The sequence below is a fragment of the Lutra lutra genome, chromosome 10 (genome assembly GCF_902655055.1).
Source record: "Lutra lutra chromosome 10, mLutLut1.2, whole genome shotgun sequence".
Lineage (NCBI taxonomy): Eukaryota > Metazoa > Chordata > Mammalia > Carnivora > Mustelidae > Lutra > Lutra lutra.
This window is the reverse complement of record NC_062287.1, coordinates 42,893,045-42,917,509: the sequence shown is the minus strand read 5'-3', so window position 1 is coordinate 42,917,509 and position 24,465 is coordinate 42,893,045. Positions and strand designations below refer to the sequence as shown.

The 24,465-nt window shown below is 36.7% G+C and overlaps 1 long non-coding RNA gene across 1 annotated transcript in view; it reads right to left on the bottom strand.

Annotated features, from left to right (window-relative positions):
- The window catches only part of LOC125078920 (uncharacterized), a 49,399-nt gene extending 37,704 nt beyond the window's left edge, over window positions 1-11,695 (bottom strand). The window contains exons 1-2 of the long non-coding RNA XR_007121013.1: window positions 11,626-11,695; window positions 5,486-5,540 (exon numbers count right to left, since the gene is read on the bottom strand). This is a non-coding gene — a long non-coding RNA (uncharacterized LOC125078920). The remainder of the gene's footprint in view (window positions 1-5,485; window positions 5,541-11,625) is intronic.
- Window positions 11,696-24,465: the final 12,770 nt, after the last annotated feature.

The window sequence follows — 24,465 nt, the reverse complement described above, 5'->3', positions numbered from 1 at the left end:
TTTCTTAAAAAAGAGGTACACCAGGAGAAATTATCCTCTTTTCTCTTTTTGATATGGCAGGAGATGATCCTTAGGACTATAGTAGTCATTTAGTAGTGAGTATGCAAAGGGACTGCCATAAAGAAGAAAATTGAGGATGGCAGAGTTAAAAAAACATGTAGTAGTTTCCCAGCTATGGGCTGCCATAGCGAAGTACCATAAATTGTGGGGCTTAAAACAACAGAAACCTACCATCTCACAATTCTAGATACCACAAATCTGACATCAAGGCATTATAGAATCATGGTCCCCCTGAAACCTATAGGGGAATCCTTCCTTGCCTGTCCCTAGCTTCTGATGTTCCTGGCAACCTTTGGTGCTCCTTGGCTTGCAGATACACCTCTCCAATCCTCTATCTTGACACAGTGGTCTCCCTGCATTTGTTTATATTTTCCTTCTCTTCAAGTTCATCTCTATATCCAAATTTCCCCTTTATAAAGACACAAGTCATATTGTTTTAAGGCCCACCTTACTTCAATTGGATTACCTCTATTAAGATCCTATTACCAAATAAGGTCACATTCTCAGGCACGGAAGAATAGGGCTTCAACATATCTTTTGGGATGGCAAACTCAACCCACAACACAAGTGGAAAAGGCATGGTCCCTACGGACATCAACAGGACATATAGCTCTAATCCTAATACCACATTTACCCTTGATTTCTCTGTTGTAAAGACATTATGTTACCATAGCTTAAGCCATTTTTAGATGGGTATTCTCTTATTTTCAGCTGGAATCATCTTAACTGAGCCACATACTTTAGCCTTTTTATTTTTATAATAACACTAAAGTACGTTACATAGAACAATGGAAAATTCAAGTTATGAATCCACGTCTATCTGGCTCCAAAGCTCTAAAGCATGTAGTTATTCTTCTACATTGCCTCTTTCATTTATTCATATGACTTCATCTGTCCTTTACAATTCCAACTTGGCACAGTAAGTTACATCACAGTAAACACTTAATAAGTGTTTATAGAACTGAATTTTCTTAAATTGAATCCTTCATAATACAAAGTTCTCCTCATCCCAGAAAGATAATGGAGAAATAAAAAACAACCATCAACTTAAGATTTTTGATTTTCATGTCTTTTGGGATGTGTTCTTCCCCCCAAATCTAGTTGTCTGGATAAGTACCCTTCCAAAGGGAAGTATGCTCTGATAGAAGCAATGCTAGATCAAATCCAGCCTCTTTTACTCTTTACTTGCTCCCACAAGGCAGACTAAGTCATCTTTCTCTGGGAGGCAACTTAAAACCATTTCTTTAACTCTATTTGGTGTCAGAAGCAAGTTGCTACCTACCCCATATCTCTAGCATTTTGATCTAAAGTCCTTTAGCTTCCTCATCCTTTTCTTCTAGGCAGGTGTCCCTCTTATGGATAGGTAAAAAGAACATTTTTGTTATAGCTATTTTAAATCAGAAGAAAACATTCCCAGAGGTTATTTAAAGTAAAATAAAGCAAAACAAAACAATACTTAATGTAGAGCTCTATTTTAGTTCTTTGGATTCAACCTATGAGAAAGGAGAGTGTCTTTAATAGGTATTGATCTCTCCCTCAATCTCTTTCTCATACATTTAGTGTATTGAGTAAAGGCACATCCCAAACCACCAAAAACTCATGGTGTAGTGTGGAGACAACCACATTAACAAATAATAATGGTATGCAATTATGTGATATTTCTTAGATATGTGTAAGGTCCTATAGAGACACAGAGAAGAAAATTAACTGTGCTAGGGCCCAAAGAAGGGCCCATTCAGCTTTTGAAATTGATTTCATGTCAAGGTATCAAAGGTTGAAGAAAAGTCTGTCACACTGGAGAAAAGAAAGTCTACTCCAGAATGGGGATAGTGTGAGCAAAGTCACGTGAAATGACACAGAGAACTTTCAATATTTCCTTTCACTGAAAGAGAATAGCACAGGGGAAGGCAAGTTACAGGAGCTGAGGCTGGAAAGGGAGGCAGTGTAGAGCCCTTCCTGCCTCCCTTATATTCTCGCTCTGTCTCACCACAGGGTCAATGAAGAGCTCTGCCCTCACTTTATACAACTGTCCTCCTGAAGCTTCCTTGCTACCCACTCTTTGCACCGGTTCTATCTGTTCGGTTCAGACCTTTCCCATTTGTGTCTTTGCTTTTTTCCTCAACCCTTCCTATTTGATGCTAGGCACTTCTGTTAGCTTCTATACACATCCTATTGTATGTGACTCCTGTTCTCTCTCCCAAGAGCATTTCTGAGTACTTCAGATAAAGACAACTCCCAGTTTTTGTAGGTTTTTCTCTTTAGGCCTTCTACTGGTAACACTCCCTCAGGCCATACTGCAAAAGGCTTTGTGCAATATGCTAAGGCATTTGGATTTTACTTTGAGGCCAACAGTGAACAATTAATGATGTGTCAGCAGAGGAGTAACACAAGCAGATCTGCATTTTGGTAAATACCCCTCTAGTTGAAGTGTAGAAATGAATTGGAAAAACAGGCAGGAAAATCCATGGAGAGGTTCATAATGATTAAGACATGAAGAGTGACAGGCAGATGATGGAGGAAGACGGGGAGGTAGATTCAAGAGTCAGTCAGTAGATATCATGTCATGTTATCACCAGTCACTATACTCAACTTAGGTCAATTTTCTCTTTTATTTCTTTTCTTTTTTTTTTTTTTAAGATTTTATTTATTTGACAGAGAAAGACACAGAGAGAGAGGGAACACAAGCAGGGGAAGTGAGAGAGGGGAGAAGCAGGCTTCCTAATGAGCAGGGAGCCCAATGCAGGGCTTGATCCTAGGACCCTAGGATCATGCCCTGAGCCGAAGGCAGACGCTTAATGACTGAGTCATCCAGGTGCCCCTTCTCTTTTATTTCTTAAAAGGACCTGCCAATGCCTATAGGTTTATTCTTGTTTTATCCCTTAAATCCTTCTCTCCAACTAAAATAAACAATTATTAATCCACAGAAATAAACTTAGAGCTGACTTTGACATCATTGAGGCAATTGATGACAGAATGGAGGTCCCACTGTGAGAGGCCACATGTATGGTTGTTCTCCTGCTTTCTAATCTAATTTTCATGCCATTACATAATGACTTTTGTTTTTATTTCCACTCCTTATTTTCACTTAGGTACATTCTCAATCAAATAAAAGTACACATTGCTTCCATACTCTACATTCTTTCTCTAGGGAGTACACAGGGCTTAGAGAGGAAGTTGGAAGAGGGACACAAAATCCACATGTGTGCAGCAATGACACTACTTATCCATTGAGCCCCATCCCCAAGTCACTGGGCTGGAGAACTCTCTCCTGTATTATTAGGTTCTGCATTATAATCTTGCCTGCTTCCAGCCCAATTGTTATGCCTCCCCTTGGAAAGCTCACACTATCTGTTTGGGGGTGACTTTAAATGGAATGTCACTCCAGTGGCACCTTTGTGGCTTGCCATCAGCATCTGCCATTAAGTACAGCCAGAAGAGTGTCTGATGGACTGTATGAAAGAGGCAATTTCCCAGTTATAAGGAACTTCAATTGTTTTAACAGCCCCAAGCCCTGTCACACACTTCTACTGAAGGAAGATAATGCTTTTTAGCTTGTCACAGAGTGTGATTCCCTTATATGATAGCTTTATGTACCTCACTGTTTACTTTTAAAAGCCCACCCGCTACTTCCATATCATTGGCAGCTGTTGTTAAATTAAATTTCTAAGTAAAACAACCATTTTGAGGGAGATTCGGACTGAAGAGTTTTGTGAATGTCAAATTACTTTTTCTGAGTTCACTCTAGGAAGCGCTCATTTCTTTTTGTCCACTGTCTATAACTAATTCCAGACTATGAAGATGTCTCAAAAATCTGTAATGAATCTATATTGTCTATATTCCATTGTCCTTAATGCACTTTAGCATTTCTTTAATCTCTCCCACAGAGAAGAAATTCCACTTAATCTTATTGTTTTCTTTCAGTGGGATCTCTGCTTTGTATGAACTGAGACACATGAACAATGCAGTAAACAGCATTTCTCTTTCACAGCTAAATACATTTACAGCTTGGGGGAGGAAAAAAAAAAAAGGAAACGTTGCCAAATGCAGCACATTAGTAAACCTCAGGATCTGGAATGGACTTTAGAGGTCTTGCCATCTGATATTTTGCAAACCAAATCATACTAAAGTTTCAGTGGTCACCATCCACCAGGTAAAATCTAGAATGTAAGATAGGAAGAAAGGGAATCTGAGCCTCATTCCCAGAGGGGAATGGTGAAAGGAATAGTCACAAAAGGGCAAACAATTTGCCATACTGATCAGTAAATCAGCAGATGGGAACTATAGATCTAATCTGCAGATAAGGAAAATGGGACACAGAAAGAATAAAGATTTGTTCAAGGTCACACAGCACACCATTGGCTGTTTGAAGATGCATCCCTGAGTCTCTTTACTGTACTCCTTGTACATGATACCATAGCTGCTATTTGACCATTTACTTACACTAAGTACCTTGTCAGTAAAGAGAGATCTTTCCTTAAGAGAATAGTTACTAGAGTCTGAGAGGTTTAAGTTCTTCTACACTCTGTGACTTGGGGTAAGTTAAGATGTTTTAGCTTTCTAAGCTTCAATTACTTCACATTTAATATCGTAATACTGATAATACCTATGTTACCATACCAGGAATACGTGGACATTAAATAATAAATGCATGCAAACGTTTTTGCTGAAGCCTGACACTGTGCTTAATAAAAGCTAAGATTATTAAGATTTTTAAAAATTATATGTAACTTGTCCAAGACAGTGCATAACAAATAAATGATAGTAAATTACTGAGTTTCCACCTCATTTTATCTCTAAGTTGGAAGACTTCCATTGCTTCCTTCATTCTTAGGATCCTCACCAAAACCTGCTTTTCCACTCTCACTTTGGTGCTACCAAAAAAGGCAATCTTATCAATAGACTCTTTGAAATTCTCTTGAGAGTCTTCACATTTCCTACTAATCCATCATGAGATTTTCTTAGAATATAATCAAATATCATCACTCTAAGAAAACATTGCCTAATGCCTACATTGTCTTCTAATAATACAATCAATTATCCTTAAAATCACACTTCTGTCTTAGACATGAACATAATCTTCCAAATACTTGGTAGGCATATTTTCATGTATGTATCATTTTTTTTAAGACTTTATTTATTTATTTGACATAGAGAGAGAGATCACAAGTAAGCAGAGAGGCAGGCAGAGGGAGGAGGGAAGCAGGCTCCCCACTGAGCAGAGAGCCCGATGCAGGGCTTGATTCCAGGACCCCGAGACCATGACCTGAGCCAAAGGTAGAGGCTTAACCCACTGAGCCACCCAGGTGCCCCGGTATTTATCATCTTTATCATCTTAACCATCACCCAGTTTTATTAGGTCTTAAGCTCCTTCCCTTCAATGTCACCGTTACAGTGTTTTGTCATTCACTGTTTATTTTTCTCTTACCTCTAGTGCTTCTCCTGGAAAGTCAGGTCTTCACACTGGTTCCAGAGTGGTCTTCCTGAAATATAATGATAATCTCATCATTTCCTACTTACAACTCATCAGTGACTCACTGTGGGTTGTCTCACTATCCATACTTCAGAGCTCACTTTAGGGTAAATATCAAGACCCTTTATGAAGACTAACCCCTTATGTCTAAAAGCTGGCCCATGGCCACCTCTATAGCTTTGTCTCTTGCCATATTTCTTGATATCTGAGCTCCCATCTAGTCCCCTACACCACTGTTGAAAATTATGTTTTATCTGTTTGAAAGGCCTACAACTCTATTTATAGCCATACTCCCCTCCTTTTCACTTCTGTCTTATTTTACTCCATTCATTCTTCACATTTTTAGATCTTCACTGTGGTAGGCAGAATAATGGCCCTGCAAAGATGTTCACCTGCTAATCCCTGAAATCTACTTCTATGTGTGATGGTTAATTTCATGGGTCAACTAGGCCAGATATTTAGCCAAATATTATTCTACATGTTTTTGTAAGGCATATTTTACATAATATTTAAATTTGAATCAGTACACTTTGAATACCCTCTATAATGTGGGTGGGTTTCATTCAATCAGCTGAAGGTTTAATTAAAGACCTTCTCCAGTGAAGAGGGACTACATCTATAAATCTATTTCTATATGTCTATTGGTTTTTGTTTCTCTGGAGAACCCTGACTATATACCACGTTACCTAACCTGACAAAGGAAAAGGAACTTGGCATATGTGATTAAATTAAAGATCTTGTGATGGGAAGATTATCTCAAATCATTCAGTATGTCCAACATAATCACAGGGAGGCAGGAGAAGCAGAGTCAGAAAGAATTTGAAGCTCCTGCACTTGGCTGACTTTGAAGATGAAGGAATGGGCAATAAGCCAAGAAATTTAGGAGGCTTCTAAAAGTTGTAAATGATAAGAAGACAGATTCTCTCCTAGAATATCTGGAAATACAGCCCTGCCAACACCATGATTTTAGTCAAGTGAAAGCTATTTTAGATTCCTGGCCTCCAGAACTATAAAATAATAAATTTGTATTGCTTTAAGTCAATAAATTTGTGTCATTTTGTTATAGCAGCAATAGGAAACTAATACAGATTTTGGAACCTAAAAGTGGAATGGTGCTATGTGAATACCTAAAATGTGTAAAACAGTTTAGGAATTGGGCAATGGGCAGAAGATGTAAGAATTTTGAACAGCATGAGAGAAAAATCCTAGATTGCCTTTAATAGACTGTTAATATAAATGTGGACATTAACAACTCTGCTAGTGAAAACTCAGAATGAAGTGAAAAGCATAGTAGAGAAAAATTATATTGTCTTAATGCATGCATAAATCATTATCATCAGATTATTGGTAGAAATATGGACATTAAAGAAACTGCTGGTACGGGATCAGAAGAAAATTAGAAATTATTAGAAATTGAAAGAAAAAAGATCCTTGTCATACTGTGGTGGAAAGCTTAGCTGAATTAAGTACAGCTATGTTGTAAGCAAAACCTGTAAGCAATGAAACTGGATTATCTACCCAGGTACATTCCAAGCAAAGAATGAACAGTGTGACCTGGTTCCTTCTTGCTACTAAGTTAAATAAGGAGAAAAAGACAGACTGAGGGGAGAACGGTTAAGGAAAAAGGAACCAAGACTTCATGATTTGGAACATTCTCAACCTAACCAAACAGCAAAAGATATAAAAGTTAGAAGATTCATTGTCAGGGAAGTGTACTCTGGACTAAAAGTCAACAATATACCCAATAACTTTTTTATAGTGGATAGGAAGGATTTAAAAAGTCGGCATATTCAGTCACACAGAACACTTTTTGAAGAGGTTAGGCATGTGACTCCTGGATTCCCCTCAGCCATCTAAATAAAATCCAGGAATAAAGATGGGTTTACATAAGGAAGATTTGCAGAAGCACTTCTTGCTTAAAGGAGTGAATCCCTAAGAAATACATAAAAGACCCCTGAAGTTCTTGAAAGTGTTGTAATCATCAGAAATCCTGATGGCCTGGACTGAAGGAAAAAAAATAAAAACAAAAACAAAAAACTCCAGAAGGAAGACTTTTAGATTCACAAAATTCTCTGAGAGGAAACAGGCAAATTAAAATTTACTAAGGGAGTAGACTTTAAATGTTCATACACAAAAAAAGAAAGGAAAAAAGGCAAATATGTGAGATTAAAAAAAAGTATATATACACACACATACACACACATATTTTACATATATGTAATTTCCAAATCTGAAAATGTGTCAGGGGAATATAAAGAGAAGGTAGACACCCTTGAGATGGTTATTAGTGTTTTGGAAGAACAAGGAGAAATATATGACCAAACATATAACAAAATATACAGAAATGGAATCAAGAAAAGAAAAGATAAAGGACTTGGGAGAAAACCTGAGGGAATTTTATTTGCTAACGATGAGACTTATAGAAATGAAAGGAGCTAGCATAAGAGTAATGTTTAACAAATGACAGAAGAAAATCTCGATGAATTTAAAAACATTTCAGTCTTCTAATTTAGAGTCCTCACAATGTTCAGGCAAGATGGACAAAACAAAGATACATATATATATATATATCCTGGTAAAATACATGAACACTAAAGATAAAGACTTTTTTTTTTTTCAGATAAAGACTTTGAAAGATTAAAACATAAAGATTAAAATTTAAAAGTTTCCTGACAGAAAAATAAGTTTAAAAAAAAATAAGTACTAAAGTGATATCAGATATTTAATTTAAAATAGCAGAATCTAGAGGATAAAGAACAACAGCTACCGATAATGGATTAAAGAACTTCTATACTGGACTCTTTTTATTTTTTTAAGATTTTATTTTTAAGTAATCTCTACACCCAACGTGGGGTTCAAACTCATAATCCCGAGATCATGAGTTGCATGCTCTACTGACTTAGCCAGTCAGGCACCCCCAGAGCTATTATACTGGACTCTTATACCTAATCAGGTACTATTTAATTGTCAGGATAAAAGAAAAAAGTATAGATATTCAAATATTTAGAGAATATATATCTATTTGATAAAAAATACTCCTGAAGGGATTCTAATAAATGAAGAAATGAAACCAATTAGAGAATTAAGATGGGAGAAACTGAGGTGGTTAGCAATGACTCAATCTCTCATTCTTAACCTCCATGTGTATAAATGGATAATGATAGTGTGTGAATGTATACAATTCTAAACAAGACCTCTTCAACTAATATAATCATATTGCAAGGGGAAAATTTGATAATCACCTGTGATTAAAATTTCTAAGTTAACTTAACAAATACCAGGTATTCAGGAAGTTGGAGACTGGGAGAAATCTTAAAACTTTCTAAATTTCTTATCCTGGGGTAGCTAAAGGTTAGGGAAATAAAATACACTAAAATGTTTATCATAACACAGAGTAAAACAAAGCAAGAGAAATAGGAAATATAGAGATGGAAAATACTTGGTATCTTGCTTTCATATAATACTGAATATACAGATTTATAAATATAGAGACACATAGATGTCTGAGTTTTAGGAAATGAAGGGTAAACACAATAGTTTGGAAGAATACAAATATTCCCTAATAAAAAAGGGTGAGATGTTGAGTCAAAACCAATTAAAACCAAAATAAAATGAGGAAAATGAATAAGAAAAACGAGCATGAGGAACATAAAGTAAAATGGAAAGAAAAAAACCAAGTACATCAGTTGTTACAGCAAATGTGAGATAACTTATTAAAATAAAAAGCAATGGGGAAAAATGTACTTTTTAATAAATGTTTTGGTCAGTTGAATATTCATAGGGAAATAAATAAAAGTGGATGCTTCTCACACATAGAACAAAATCAAAAACATTAACTTCAGGTAGTTTATAGACCAAAATATAAAAGGAAAAACTACATTGAGAAGATCACATGATAAAATATCATCATGTAGTATTATAGAAAAACTGCTTAAACAAACAAAAATTAACCATTTGCTAATACATTGACATCTACAGAAAGTGATAAAAAGAAAAAGGTACGTGCAGCACATATACCTAGCAAGTGGCTTGCACTAGACTATTAAAAAAAAACAAGTGAAAAAGTAACAAGAATAAAAGAGAAAACTCAAAAGAATATTAGGCAGAAGACTTGAACTACTATTTCTAATAACAGGAAATCCAAATGGTCAATAAACATTTAAAAGTATACACTATCATTAGTAATCAGGGGAAAAAAATTAAACCACAGCATTATACCAGAGTGGCAGACACACAAAAATAAGAAAGTCTGACAATAGTAAGTGTTATCAAGGATATCAACTAGAAGATATTTATATTCACTGTTGGTGATCTTGAAATTAATTCAGTTACACTGGCACATGGTTTGGCATTATCAAGTAAAGTTAAAGATGCACATGATCTATGATGCAGTTGATTTACTCATGTTATACATCCCAGAAAATTCATGCATATATGCTCTAAGATACATGATAAAAGTGTAGGGCAGCATTGTTCACAATGGCCAAAACTAGAAAAAAAAGTCCCTCAACAGGAGAATGGATAAATAAATTGTGATGTATTCATAAAAGAGAATTCTGCACAGTGATGAAAATGAACTTGAGCTATATGCAAGAGCACAGATGAAACTTACAAATATACTGCTGTAAAAAGGAGCAAGACATGAAATAATGAATATAGTAAAATTCAAAAGCAGGCATGACATTTCAAACTTAAGGGTGTTAACAGTGGCCTCCCTCAAAATCTCACTATACCCTGTTCACATGTTTACAGTATAAACTCTTCTCAAAATTAGTAATTTTTGTATGCCATCTCTTCCTGATGTATTTCTATCTGATTCAAAAGTCAAAGTTATGGTAAATTTGGTTTGGAAACACTACTATTATTGATTGTATTTTCCAAGTCAGCCACAAAATTATTTCCCACCACACATGCTCTTCCTACATGAGATTCTTCCCATAGATAGGTGAGATTTAGGTTCTCTCCTCTTAAAACTGTTTGGGTGTGTAATGATTGGATGGAACTAGAGGGTATTGTGCTAAGCAAAATAAATCAATCAGAGAAAGACAAGTATCATATGATCTCACTGATAAGTGGAATTTAAGAATCAAAACAGAGGATCATAGAGGAAGAGAGGAAAAAATAAAACAGGACAAGCCAGAGAGGGAGACAAACCATAAGAGGCTCTTAATAATCTCAGGAACAAACTGAGGGTTGCTGGAGGGAAGGGGAGGGAAGGGGAGAGAGGTCAAGGGAATGGGACAAGTGGGTGATGGACATTGGGGAGGGTATGTACTCTAATGAGCACTGCATATTACATAAGACTGGTGAATCACTGACCTCTACTTCTGAAACCAATAATTATTATATGTTAATTAATTCAATTTAAATTTAAAAATGTTTAAAAAAAAAACAAAAACAAAAAACTGGTTGGGTATGTGCCAGCTAAGTGGTGCTACATGACCTCCAAAGCTAGGTCTAAAAATGTGATACAGCTTCCTCCTTATTCTAGTAGGACCCTCATTCCTAGAACTCAGTCACTATTCATGAGAAAGCCTAATCGGCCATATAGAGTGTCATTTTTAGGGGTTCATATGTAGGTATGAGGTCCCAGTTGATAGCCAGCAAAATCCACTATGCAAACATTCAAATGACTCTAGATCTCAGTTACTAAGTCATTCCTAGCCATTGAGTCTACCCATCTGAGGTCCCAGACATCACAGAGGAGAAACAACCTAGCCCCACATTATATTTATGACTTCCTAACCTACAGAATCCATGAGTATAATACAATAGTGGTTGCACTACGCCACTAGGTTGGGGTTGTTAGGAAGCAAAGGAATAACTAGAAGAGATTCTGGTACCATAAGTTGTGTGTTACCATCACAAAAACCTAAAATAGCTATCACTGACTTCAGGACTATGCAGTGTATGAAAGCCAGAAGGCCTCAAAAAAGTATTAGTGAAGCCAGCAGAGTTTGAAGAGGCCATAGTAAGAGTTTGAAGAAAATAAGTAACATTTAATTAGTAGTTGGAGTCACAACTAATAAGTTGTTACTTATTAGTGAAAAGTTTGGCAACACTGTCACCTGCAGTATAGAAAACAAGATACATACCTAATAAACTTGATGACATAACTTAGATTTCCAGGAGAACCACTCAAAGTGCCACCTGGCTTTTTCTCACTGCATAATAAATGTGAGAGGAGAGAGATGAGCTCAAAAAATATTAAATCTAAAAGAACCAGGACTTGTTGGGTTCAAAAATATAACTATCTCATTCTCACCTTCTCCAGGTGTCAAATTATTCTGAATTTAAGAAATGAGCTCCAGTCAAAGATCAAAATTAAAGTAAGGCTGACAGATCTTTTGTTAGGACATCAAAAATATGTAACACAATGTTTTACAGAACCTCTCAGACTGACAAAAAGTTCATCTGAAAGAGGGTGCCTTGAAGATTTTCTCCAATAAGGTTTATAGACATACTGTGATTAAGAATCTTTTCCAAATTTTCATTTTTTTGATTGTTTTATTACATGAAATTGACTCATGTTCTTTTAAATAAATTATCCTCATTAATAACTATACATATTCATCTAATCCACAAATTTTAAACAAAATATAAGTACTATTCTCAAAGAAATAGTAAATGCTTGCTTTCAGTTACTAACCATAAAACTTTGGAGTATCGGGGCGCCTGGGTGGCTCGGTGGGTTAAGCCGCTGCCTTCGGCTCAGGTCATGATCCCAGGTCCTGGGTTCGAGCCCCACATTGGGCTTTCTGCTCGGCGGGGGGCCTGCTTCCTCCTCTCTCTCTGCCTGCCTCTCTGCTTACTTGTGATTTCTCTCTGTCAAATAAATAAATAAAATCTTTAAAAAAAAAAAAACTTTGGAGTATCACTATAACCAAACTTTATGTTACCAGCAATAATAAGTCACTCATATTTTTCATTGAAAGAATCAGCTTTTCTTTCCTCAAAAGGAAGTTACTGATTTTTATTTTGTACTCTCTTCCACATCAACAAAAGACATTCTAGGCTCTTCTAACTTTTGCATGGTAACAGAAAAATGTATAGACTACAGTTCATTATTAATGTCATTTTGTTCTCCCCTATAGATTCAGAAGAATCAATCTAAACTAAGAATTATCAGTCACATCATAATTCAAGGATAATGACAAACTAATGCTTCATCTAAAGAGCAATGTGCTTCATAAACAATCCTTAGAGCAGCCCTGCAACTCATCATGACTTAGGCCACCTGGAAGACAGTGCTGCGTATTTTGCAGATGCAACCATGATGGGAATCCAGTCCCATAGTGGTCTTTGTGGTATCCTAAGACAATCAGCATAAACCAATAAAATTTGGCTTTCTTATTAATATTGCTGCTTACAATTACCATTACTATTACAATTACTACTACATGAAAGAATCTCAAGGAAAAAAAAAAGAGCTGTGCAATCATTTCAGTACTAAAATATGAAAATGAATTTTTGAGAACTTAAGAACCAAGACAATACATGGGTAGGAGCAGGTAGACTTAGGTGGCTATATTGAGTCCAGGCAAAAAAGAAAGACAATTACCATATGGTTTCACTCATATGTGGAACATAAAGAATAGCGTGGAGGATCATAGGGGAAGGGAAGGAAAAATGAATGGGAAGAAATCAAAGAGGGAGACAAACCATGAGAGACTTGACTCAGGGAAACAAACAGGATTACAGAAGGAAGGAGGGTGGGAGGATGGGGTAACCGGATGATGGGTATTAAGGAGAGCACATGATGTAATGAGCACTGGGTGTTATATGCAACTGATGAAGTGCTGAACACTACATCAACAACTAATGATGTAGTGTTCAACGATTCATCAGTATGCTGGCTAATTGAACATAATAATAAACAAAATTATTAGAAAAAAGTAAAAAATTAAAAGTTCAAAAAAAAGGAAAAATATAAGCATTTTCTTCATTTGGCAATACATAAATTTTTGGGTAAAACTATAAATGAATTATAGTTCTAAATGGATACAATGCAAATATTTGTGTATGTAATTGAAACTTATAGTGAAATACATTTTGAAGCAAAAAAAATTTTGTTGATACCAAAAAAGCCTAAACAAACAAAAGCAAAAGCAAAACTAAAAAACAGCAAAAAGGAGAGAATATAAAAACACTGAATTTATATTCAAACATGTTACTCCACTCTTCTGATTTATTAATCCTCATTATGTCCCTAGGACACTGAGGTCAATAAATGCAGAACTCAAGTAGACAAAAGTCAAAAATTTTTATAATCTTTAATATTCCCTTTGTAAACTTAGCTCCACATACTTGGAACTGAAAATACATATGGTACTTCTGGAAATGTTTAGGATTGTTTTTCAAACTAATTGTTAGGAACATAACTAGATATGTTAGAATTCGGAGAATAATATCCAAAATAACCAAACAGCACAAGCAGAGCTATGAGAATATAAATATGCTACCATGAGATTAAACTTTACATTAGGATCTATTGATATTTCACCTATAAATCAACATACTGTGAACTCAAAGTTATGAAAATAATTCACTGCAGTCAGTGAGCTTGGGACCACTCACCATAATGTTGGCACATATATATTCTGATACAGATGAGCACAGGTATCAACTGGTAAATGAGTGCTCCCAATACTTACTGCATCAAGAAAATTACTTTAAAACTTGTTCTAAATCTTTAAAAAGGGGGGGGGGGCTCCTGGGTGGCTCAGTGTGTTAAAGCCTCTGCCTTTGGCTCAGGTCCTGATCTCAGGGTCCTGGGATCGAGCCCCACATCAGGCTCTCTGCTCAGCAGGGAACCTGCTTCCCTCTCTCTCTGCCCTGCCTCTCTGCCTGCTTGTGATCTCTCTCTCTGTCAAATAAATACATAAAATCTTAAAAAAAAAAAAAAAAAACTTGTTCTGACTCTTTATACAACAATAAAATCAAAGCAATTGTTAGGATGGCAAAAAAAAAAAAGAAAATATATTCTATGTGGGATGGGATAAGTGTTACAGAGAAGTAAGAGGAAGCAGGAGTGCTGGGGTACACTGAGACTGAAGTTTTTGTTTAATACGGAATACAAAGGAAAAGTTTTCAAAAATACTGGGGGCACCTGGGTGCTCAGTTGGTTAAGTGTCTGCCTTCTGCTCAGGTCATGATCCCAGGGTCCTGAGTTGAACTCTGCATTGGGATCGCTATTCAGTGTGGAGCCTGCTTCTCCCTCTGGCTGTGCCCCTGCTCATGCTCTCTCTCAAATACATAAATAAAATCTTAAAAAAATATATGTGTGTGTATCTATCTATCTATATATAACAGGTTCTTCTGTGATAATTTATAGAGCTATATTCTATGCACCTTTCTGAATGTGTTTATTATACTTCAAAAATGTTTTAAAAAATCCAGTCATCATCAACAATGTTTCAACTACTTCATTTATTTTAAAAATGTACTTAAATGTAAAATTTATGACTTCAAAATTATTTTTATGGCTTATGTTGATCCTCTGGACTAGAAGGGACATTATCTTAAATAATATACTAGTTTTACTATTTATGACTAAGAAAAGTGGAGTTCTTGAGAACTCTGAAAACTACATTAAATCTTTGTGCAGATGGTACAGTGTAATACTAAAGAGGGAGACTGAAGTTTCAGCCAAGATTCTGAAAATTTCCAGATGTTTTAGTTGGGACTATCTCCAAATAAAAGTATCTCTAGATAATGCAATCACTGGTAAATTATTCTATTATTCTAGTCACCTTTTTTCAATAAACTTTCAATTTGTTTTTAGTCAACACATAAGTATCAAAGAGGATTAAATAATACATCTGAAGATCTAGAAATCAGCAAATGAAAGAATATACGTGCAAGTTGAGCTGGCAGCAACTTGTTTTCTAGCTGTGGAAGTAGTTTGGACATTCTGTCAGACCTCTGATAGTCACTCGTTGGAAATAATGAAATGGAGGTCACTAAAAATGTTTTATGAAAATCTTAAATTAAACTTGGCTTTTCTAAATGATATTTTAACAGAGATGTTAGTATTTACTTTCTTTTTAAAAAGAAGGAAACATATCAGTTGTAAAGTTGATATATTAATTCAATAAAAAGAGTGATTGAATGTATAAACCAAAGCAAAGAATGCATGAAAGAGAAGTGGAATTCTAGAAATGAAGAAATATGACATACGATTTGAAACAAAACAAAGCAACAACTTCTAGAGGCTTAGATCAATAATTAATTATATGAAAATATGCTTGTAAGATGACAAACATGAAAGCATAATAAAATTTTGTATTTCTTCTAATTTATTGAGTCTTGAAAGTTGGCCCAATAATGTCTGCAAACCTCTATGAATCAGTGGTAAAAAATAACTTATTAAAATTGGGGTAACTAGGGATGCCTGGGTGGCTCAGTTCGTTGGACGACTGCCTTCGGCTCAGGTCATGATCCTGGAGTCCCGGGATCGAGTCCCGCATCGGGCTCCTAGCTCCACGGGGAGTCTGCTTCTCCCTCTGACCTTCTCCTCGCTCATGCTCTCTCTCACTGTCTCTCTCTCAAACAAATAAATAAAATCTTTAAAAAAAAAATTGGGGTAACTAAGTATGATAATATAAGGATCATCCCTTAACATAATCTAATAAATGATTTTCTTCACTTAGTCAAAAGTAGAGAGATTAATACTACCTGAGATTTTAATATGCTCAAAGGTAGTAAAAAAAATCATTTTGAAAGTAACTTTTTCTATTCATCTTGGGTCTATTATCACCTTAAACATTATCTTTTCTTTTCTTTTTTTTTTTTTAAGATTTTTATTTATTTATTTGATGGAGAGAGCTCATAAGCAGGCAGAAAGAGGAGGAAGCAGGCTCCCCACTGAACAAAGAGCCCAATGCAGGGCTAGATCCCAGGTCCCTGGGATCAGGACCTGAGCTGAAGGGAGAGGCTTTAACCCACTGAGCTACCCAGGTGCCTTTTTCATTCTCTTTTTGATAACTAGTTGATTTGAGTTACATTTTTTAGGTTATTTTTTAACATATTTGTTAGGAAGTTATTAATTTTTTTATTTGAATTTTTTCCCTGAAGAGTTGCATATAATATTTATTTAATATGTATTTTAATTTAATTTAATTTTTTATAAACATTTGATTTATTTTTATCCCCAGGGGTACAGGTCTCTGAATCGCCAGGTTTACACACTTCACAGCACTCACCATAGCACATACCCTCCCCAATGTCCATAACCCCACCCCCCTTCTCTCAACCCCCCTCCCCCCATCAACCCTCAGTTTGTTTTGTGAGATTAAGAGTCACTTATGGTTTGTCTCCCTCCCAATCCCATCTTGTTTCATTTATTCTTCTCCTACCCACTTAGCCCCCCATGTTGCATATCCATTTCCTCATATCAGGGAGATCATATGATAGTTGTCTTTCTGGTCTGTTGGCCATCTGGATGTCTTCTTTGCAGAAATGTCTGTTCATGTCTTCTGCCCATTTCTTGATTGGATTATTTGTTCTTTGGGTGTTGAGTTTGCTAAGTTCTTTATAGATTTTGGACACTAGCCCTTTATCTGATAGGTCATTTGCAAATATCTTCTCCCATTCTGTCAGTTGTCTTTTGGTTTTGTTAACTATTTCCTTTGCTGTGCAAAAGCTTTTGATCTTGATAAAATTCCAATAGTTCATTTTTGCCCTTGCTTCCCTTGCCTTTGGTGATGTTCCTAGGAAGATGTTGCTGCGGCTGAGGTCGAAGAGGTTGCTACCTGTGTTCTCCTCAAGGATTTTGATGGATTCCTTTCTCACATTGAGATCCTTCATCCATTTTGAGTCTATTTTCGTGTGGGATGTAAGGAAATGATCCAATTTCATTTTTCTGCATGTGGCTGTCCAATTTTCCCAACACCATTTATTGAAGAGGCTGTCTTTTTTCCATTGGACATTCTTTCCTGCTTTGTCGAAGATGAGCTGACCATAGAGTTGACGGTCTATTTCTGGGCTCTCTATTCTGTTCCATTGATCTATTTGTGCCAGTACCATGCTGTCTTGATGATGACAGCTTTGTAATAGAGCTTGAAGTCCGGAATTGTGAGGCCACCAACTTTGGCTTTCTTTTTCAATATTCCTTTGGCTATTCGAGGTCTTTTCTGGTTCCATATAAATTTTAGGATTCTTTGTTCCATTTCTTTGAAAAACATGGATGGTACTTTGATAGGAGTTGCATTAAATGTGTAGATTGCTTTAGGTAGCATAGACATTTTCACAATATTTATTCTTCCAATCCAGGAGCATGGAACATTTTTCCATTTCTTTGTGTCTTCCTCAATTTTTTTCATGAGTACTTTATAGTTTTCTGAGTATAGATTCTTAGCCTCTTTGGTTAGGTTTATTCCTAGGTATCTTATAGTTTTGGGTGCAATTGTAAATGGGATGGACTCCTTAATTTCCCTTTCTTCTGTCTTGTTGTTGGTGTAGAGAAATGCAACTGATTTCTGTGCATTGATTTTATATCCTGACACTTGACTGAATTCCTGTACAAGTTCTAGCAGTTTTGGAGTGGAGTCTTTTGGGTTTTCCACATATAGTATCATATCATCTGTGAAGAGTGATAGTTTGACTTCTTCTTTGCCGATCTGGATGCCTTTAATTTCCTTTTGTTGTCTGATTGCTGAGGCTAGGACTTCTAGTACTATGTTGAATAGCAGTGGTGATAACGGACATCCCTGCCGTGTTCCTGACCTTAGCGGAAAAGCTTTCAGTTTTTCTCCATTGAGAATGATATTTGCGGTGGGTTTGTCATAGATGGCTTTGATAATATTGAGGTATGTGCCGTCTATCCCTACACTTTGAAGAGTTTTGATCAGGAAGGGATGCTGTACTTTGTCAAATGCTTTTTCAGCATCTATGGAGTGTATCATATGGTTCTTGTTCTTTCTTTTATTAATGTGTTGTATCACATTGATTGATTTGTGGATGTTGAACGAGCCTTGCAGCCCTGGAATAAATCCCACTTGGTCATGGTGAATAATCCTTTTAATGTACTGTTGAATCCTATTGGCTAGTATTTTGGCGAGAATTTTTGCATCTGTGTTCATCAAGGATATTGGTCTGTAGTTCTCTTTTTTGTTGGGATCCTTGTCTGGTTTTGGGATCAAGGTGATGCTGGCCTCATAAAATGAGTTTGGAAGTTTTCCTTCCATTTCTATTTTTTGGGACAGTTTCAGGAGAATAGGAATTAGTTTTTCTTTAAATGTTTGGTAGAATTCCCCCGGGAAGCCATCTGGCCCTGGGCTTTTGTTTGTTTGGAGATTTTTGATGACTGTTTCAATCTCCTTACTGCTTATGGGTCTGTTGAGGCTTTCTATTTCTTCCTGGTTCAGTTGTGGCAGTTTATATGTCTCTAGGAATGCATCCATTTCTTCCAGATTGTCAAATTTGTTGGCGTAGAGTTGCTCATAGTATGTTCTTATAATTGTCTGTATTTCTTTGGTGTTCGTTGTGATCTCTCCTCTTTCATTCATGATTTTATTTATTTGGGTCCTCTCTCTTTTCTTTTTGATAAGTCTGGCCAGGGGTTTATCAATCTTATTAATTCTTTCAAAGAACCAGCTCCTAGTTTCATTGATTTGTTCTATTGTTTTTTTGGTTTCTATTTCATTGATTTCTGCTCTGATCTTTATGATTTCTCTTCTCCTGCTGGGTTTAGGGTTTCTTTCTTGTTCTTTCTCCAGCTCCTTTAGGTGTAGGGTTAGGTTGTGTACCTGAGACCTTTCTTGTTTCTTGAGAAAGGCTTGTACCGCTATATATTTTCCTCTCAGGACTGCCTTGGTTGTGTCCCACAGTTTCTGAACCGTTGCGTTTTCATTATCATTTGTTTCCATGAATTTTTTCAATTCTTCTTTAATTTCCTGGTTGACCCATTCATTCTTCAGAAGGATGCTGTTTAGTCTCCATGTATTTGGGTTCTTTCCAAATTTCCTCTTGTGATTGAGTTCTAGCTTCAGAGCATTATGGTCTGAAAATATGCAGGGAATGATTCCAATCTTTTGATAATGAGAAATGTCTTATTAGAGATTTTCTCCTGCCATAATTTTATTCATTCATTCAGTCATTTATTCAGCATCTTCTACTGTGCTAGAAACTTTGGGACTCACCAAAAATTTTAACCTAACAATTTTTTATGAGTATTAATTTAGCTAACACATACAATGAACCCTAGGTGAATATCCCTTCTACACAAAAAGAAGCTAAAAATCAGATCAACTAAGTTATTTGTCCAAAGCTAAACAGGGAAAATATCAAGGGCAGACAGGAATTAGGCTTCTCTGTTCTCAGTTCATTACCTTTCTTAGGAAGTTTCCAAGGTGGGGGCTGCCTGGGTGGCTCAGTGGGTTAAGCCTCTGCTTTCGGCTCAGGTCATGATCTCAGGGTCCTGGGATCGAGTTCCGCATCGGGCTCTCTGCTGGGCAGGGAGCCTGCTTCCTCCTCCCTCTTTCTCTCTCTCTCTCTGCTTGCCTCTCTGCCTACTTGCAATCTCTCTCTTTCAAATAAATAAAATCTTTAAAAAAAAAAAAAAGAAGAAGATGATGATTCCAAGGTGGTTATGCGTCAGAATTCTCTGGGAACCTTTTTTCTAAAGCACAAATGCCTGGAACCTACTCACTTTCATGACTCAGTGAGTTTGGGAATTACCACTCTACCTTTGGTATTCAACATGGTAGCCACTAGCTATATGTGGCTACTTATATTTAAATTAAAATAAAATGAAACTTAAATTCAGTCCCTCAGACACACTAGGTAGCTACATTTGAAGTGCTCAATAGTTATATATGGCTAGTGAGTACTGCATTGTATCACACAGATTATAGAATATTACCATCATTGCAGAAAGTTCCATTGGAGAGAACTCTAGTCTATCTCATTCTGCTTCCTAGGATTTTGTAGTCAGTCTTACTGGGTATAAATAAAAATTTTTTGCTAACATATGCTGATCCAGGGGAGAGTAGGGGGTGGTGGTAGTGGAGCACAATGAATTGCTCAAGAACTTGGAAATAAGATGTTCCTTTGAGAAGAAACCTATAGAATCAATGCCATCTCGATCATATCAGAGAAATGAAATATCTAGTGGTAGTGGCTCACCAGCCAATGAACTTAACTATAACTTGCTTGATTATAGTAACATATTAAAGATGGACTATCAGTCACTAAAGAGTAGAGAAGAAGAATCACAGAGATGAGCTTTGGGCCATGACCACTTAAGTACCATCCAAGGAGTAGGAACTTTCATCAAGAAAAGACAAGACCGAGGTGCCTGGGTGGCTCAGTCATTAAGCATCTGTCTTCAGCTCAGGTCATAATTCCAGGGTGCTGGGATTAAGCCCCACATCAGGCTCCTCGGGAGAAGTAGGCCTCCCAATTGCATTCCCCCTGCTTGTGTTCCCTCTCTTGTTGTCTCTCTCTCGCTTTCTCTCTCTCTGTCAAATAAATAAATAAAATATTAAAAAAAAAAGACAAGACAAGACCTTCTCTAGATGTTTGCAGCATGTCAATATATACAAATAATGCTATACAGTTACATGTTGTTGATTCTATATAATTCCTGTTTTTAATTTCATGCTTTAAAACAGCATTATTAATATTTGTTTCATGAAGGCCAAGGAAGAGAATATGACAGAATTTCTCCTTCATATTCAATTCTCATTGATTGCTATGTCTTTCTATAGATTAGAATACTGGAATTGTTTTCTTTCCTGTTTTATTCACTTGTATATGTAAGTCTACCACTGAGAAATGCATCTGTCTCCTCTGTGCTGAGCCTATAAAGCTAAGGACCAGACTTTGACACATAGTAAATTAAACACACCAAAGTGGTGGTGAACTGTGATATGATTTCTTGGCACCTGGGCCCCCTTTCCTTGCTATAGACACCAATGATGCACCCTACATAGTCCCTGCATGTGCTAGCAAAACTGATCAGCAGACAATGAAATCATTTCTATCTGCAGTGTCTCACTTACTTTCATCACAGAATCACAAAAGTTATATTTAGGATAATTTGACAAGGAAATTGAGGTTCAAGGAAGTATAATGATTTGACCAGTCATGAAATTAGCTGGAGAGCTCAAACACCTAGTTTTTCTAAATCCCAGCTAAGTACTTTCCCCATTATTTTCTTTTCAATCTGTCAGAACTTAACAACTAACCTACAACCATGTCATATCAGAGTTCTGTAGCATTCAAAATCTGTTCTGGAAATTAACTTATAATTGACTTATCGAGTTCATTTACTCCTCACAGTGAATTTTTGTTTATTTCTCTGATGATCAAGTACAATAGAATTCTCTGATGTGTGTGTTTTAATTGCTTTGAGGCTCATTAACTAGAGCATTTGTCATTGTTTTATGCAGCTCAATAGGAAATCATCATTTGGAAATTATACTACGGGCTAGTTGAATATCAGAAACACAGTATCATCAAGATTTCCTAAAGCTAGTAACAGACCATTGTATGTCAAATGAATCCTTGCTACCCTAGACCAATGTTAAAATCATATTCTGTCATGCACATGTTAGATACCTCCAACATTTATTTACTGGATGGATGCATACCCTCTATCTCTTTTCAGCCTAGAATTTTTACCCAATCATATCCAAATTTCGCCCAATGAAATCAAATCTAAAAATCACCCCTGATGATATGTGAAGTTCATGACTCCAAAATTTACACCTCTCCTTGGGTTCCTAAGTACAAGATTGTTTTAAATCTCAAGCTGTATATTTATGTGAATATCCTTTATATACCTTAAAACCCACCTAGTATGAAGCAGACATGACTTCCCTCTGCAAACCTGCTCCCCATTATTACTCAACTCACTTTCTAATATTTAATAAGAAATGTTGGAATCATCTTTTCTTTTTTCATCTTATGGCATCAAGTCTTTTTCCCTAAACGTTCCACTAACTCTTTCTGAAATGTCTCTTCATTCATCCCATCTTTACACTACCTTTGCCAATAAGGTGGTACTTGGCTATATGCAATATAAATATATACATTTATATACATAGATATATACATTTAATCCTCACAATACACCCCATGAAAGTAGTCAGTAGCATTATTTTCATTTTTTCAGATGAAGACACTGAAACAGTTTCAGTAACTCCCTGAGCCCACATACTTACCAAACCCTGGAGAAAAGATTCCAACCAGGCAGTCCAGTCCTAGACAGCAGGCTCTTAAAGACTGACTGCATGATGCTACAGTCCTTCTGCCTGCCCACCCCAGGGCTGCTAACAAGATTTGGGTTCTGCAACCTCCCAACTGGTCTTTCTGCTCTAGTAACTCTCATTTCTGAACCACTCAAAAAAAAGCAAGGGGACAGAGATGAAAGAAATCCTTTTGCTCTTATTATTTTGTCTTCTTCCCACTTAAAACCTTTTTAATTTTTTTTATTTTTTTCAGCATAACAGTATTCATTATTTTTGCACCACACCCAGTGCTCCATGCAATCCGTGCCCTCTACAATACCCACCACCTGGTGCCCCCAACCTCCCACCCCCCCACCCCTTCAAAATTCTCAGATCGTTTTTCAGAGTCCATAGTCTCTCATGGTTCACCTCCCCTTCCAATTTCCCTCAACTCCCTTCTCCTCTCCATCTCCCCTTGTCCTCCATGCTATTTGTTATGCTCCACAAATAAGTGAAACCATATGATAATTGACTCTCTCTGCTTGACTTATTTCACTCAGCATAATCTCTTCCAGTCCCGTCCATGTTGCTACAAAACTTGGGGATTCATCATTTCCTTCTTTTTTTTTTTTTTTTTTTTTTACAGCTTTATAAACATATATTTTTATCCCCAGGGGTACAGGTCTGCGAATCGCCAGGTTTACACACTTCACAACACTCACCATAGCACATACCCTCCCCGATATCCATAACCCCACCCCCTCTCCCAACCCCCTCCCCCCATCAACCCTCAGTTTGTTTTGTGAGATTAAGAGTCACTTATGGTTTGTCTCCCTCCCAATCCCATCTTGTTTCATTTACTCTTCTCCTACCCCCTCGACCCCCCATGTTCCATCTCCTCTCCCTCATATCAGGGAGATCATATGATAGTTGTCTTTCTCCGATTGACTTATTTCGCTAAGCATGATACCCTCTAGTTCCATCCACATCGTCGCAAATGGCAAGATTTCATTTCTTTTGATGGCTGCATAGTATTCCATTGTATATATATACCACCTCTTCTTTATCCATTCGTCTGTAGATGGACATCTAGGTTCTTTCCATAGTTTGGCTATTGTAGACATTGCTGCTATAAACATTCGGGTGCATGTGCCCCTTCGGATCACTATGTTTGTATCTTTAGGGTAAATACCCAGCAGTGCAATTGCAGGGTCATAGGGTAGTTCTATTTTCAACATTTTGAGGAACCTCCATGCTGTTTTCCAGAGTGGTTGCACCAGCTTGCATTCCCACCAACAGTGTAGGAGGGTTCCCCTTTCTCCGCATCCTCGCCAGCATCTGTCATTTCCTGACTTGTTAATTTTAGCCATTCTGACTGGTGTGAGGCGGTATCTCATGGTGGTTTTGATTTGTATTTCCCTGATGCCGAGTGATATGGAGCACTTTTTCATGTGTCTGTTGGCCATCTGGATGTCTTCTTTGCAGAAATGTCTGTTCATGTCCTCTGCCCATTTCTTGATTGGATTATTGGTTCTTTGGGTGTTGAGTTTGCTAAGTTCTTTATAGATTTTGGACACTAGCCCTTTATCTGATATGTCATTTGCAAATATCTTCTCCCATTCTGTCAGTTGTCTTTTGGTTTTGTTCACTGTTTCCTTTGCTGTGCAAAAGCTTTTGATCTTGATAAAATCCCAAAAGTTCATTTTTGCCCTTGCTTCCCTTGCCTTTGGTGATGTTCCTAGGAAGATGTTGCTGCGGCTG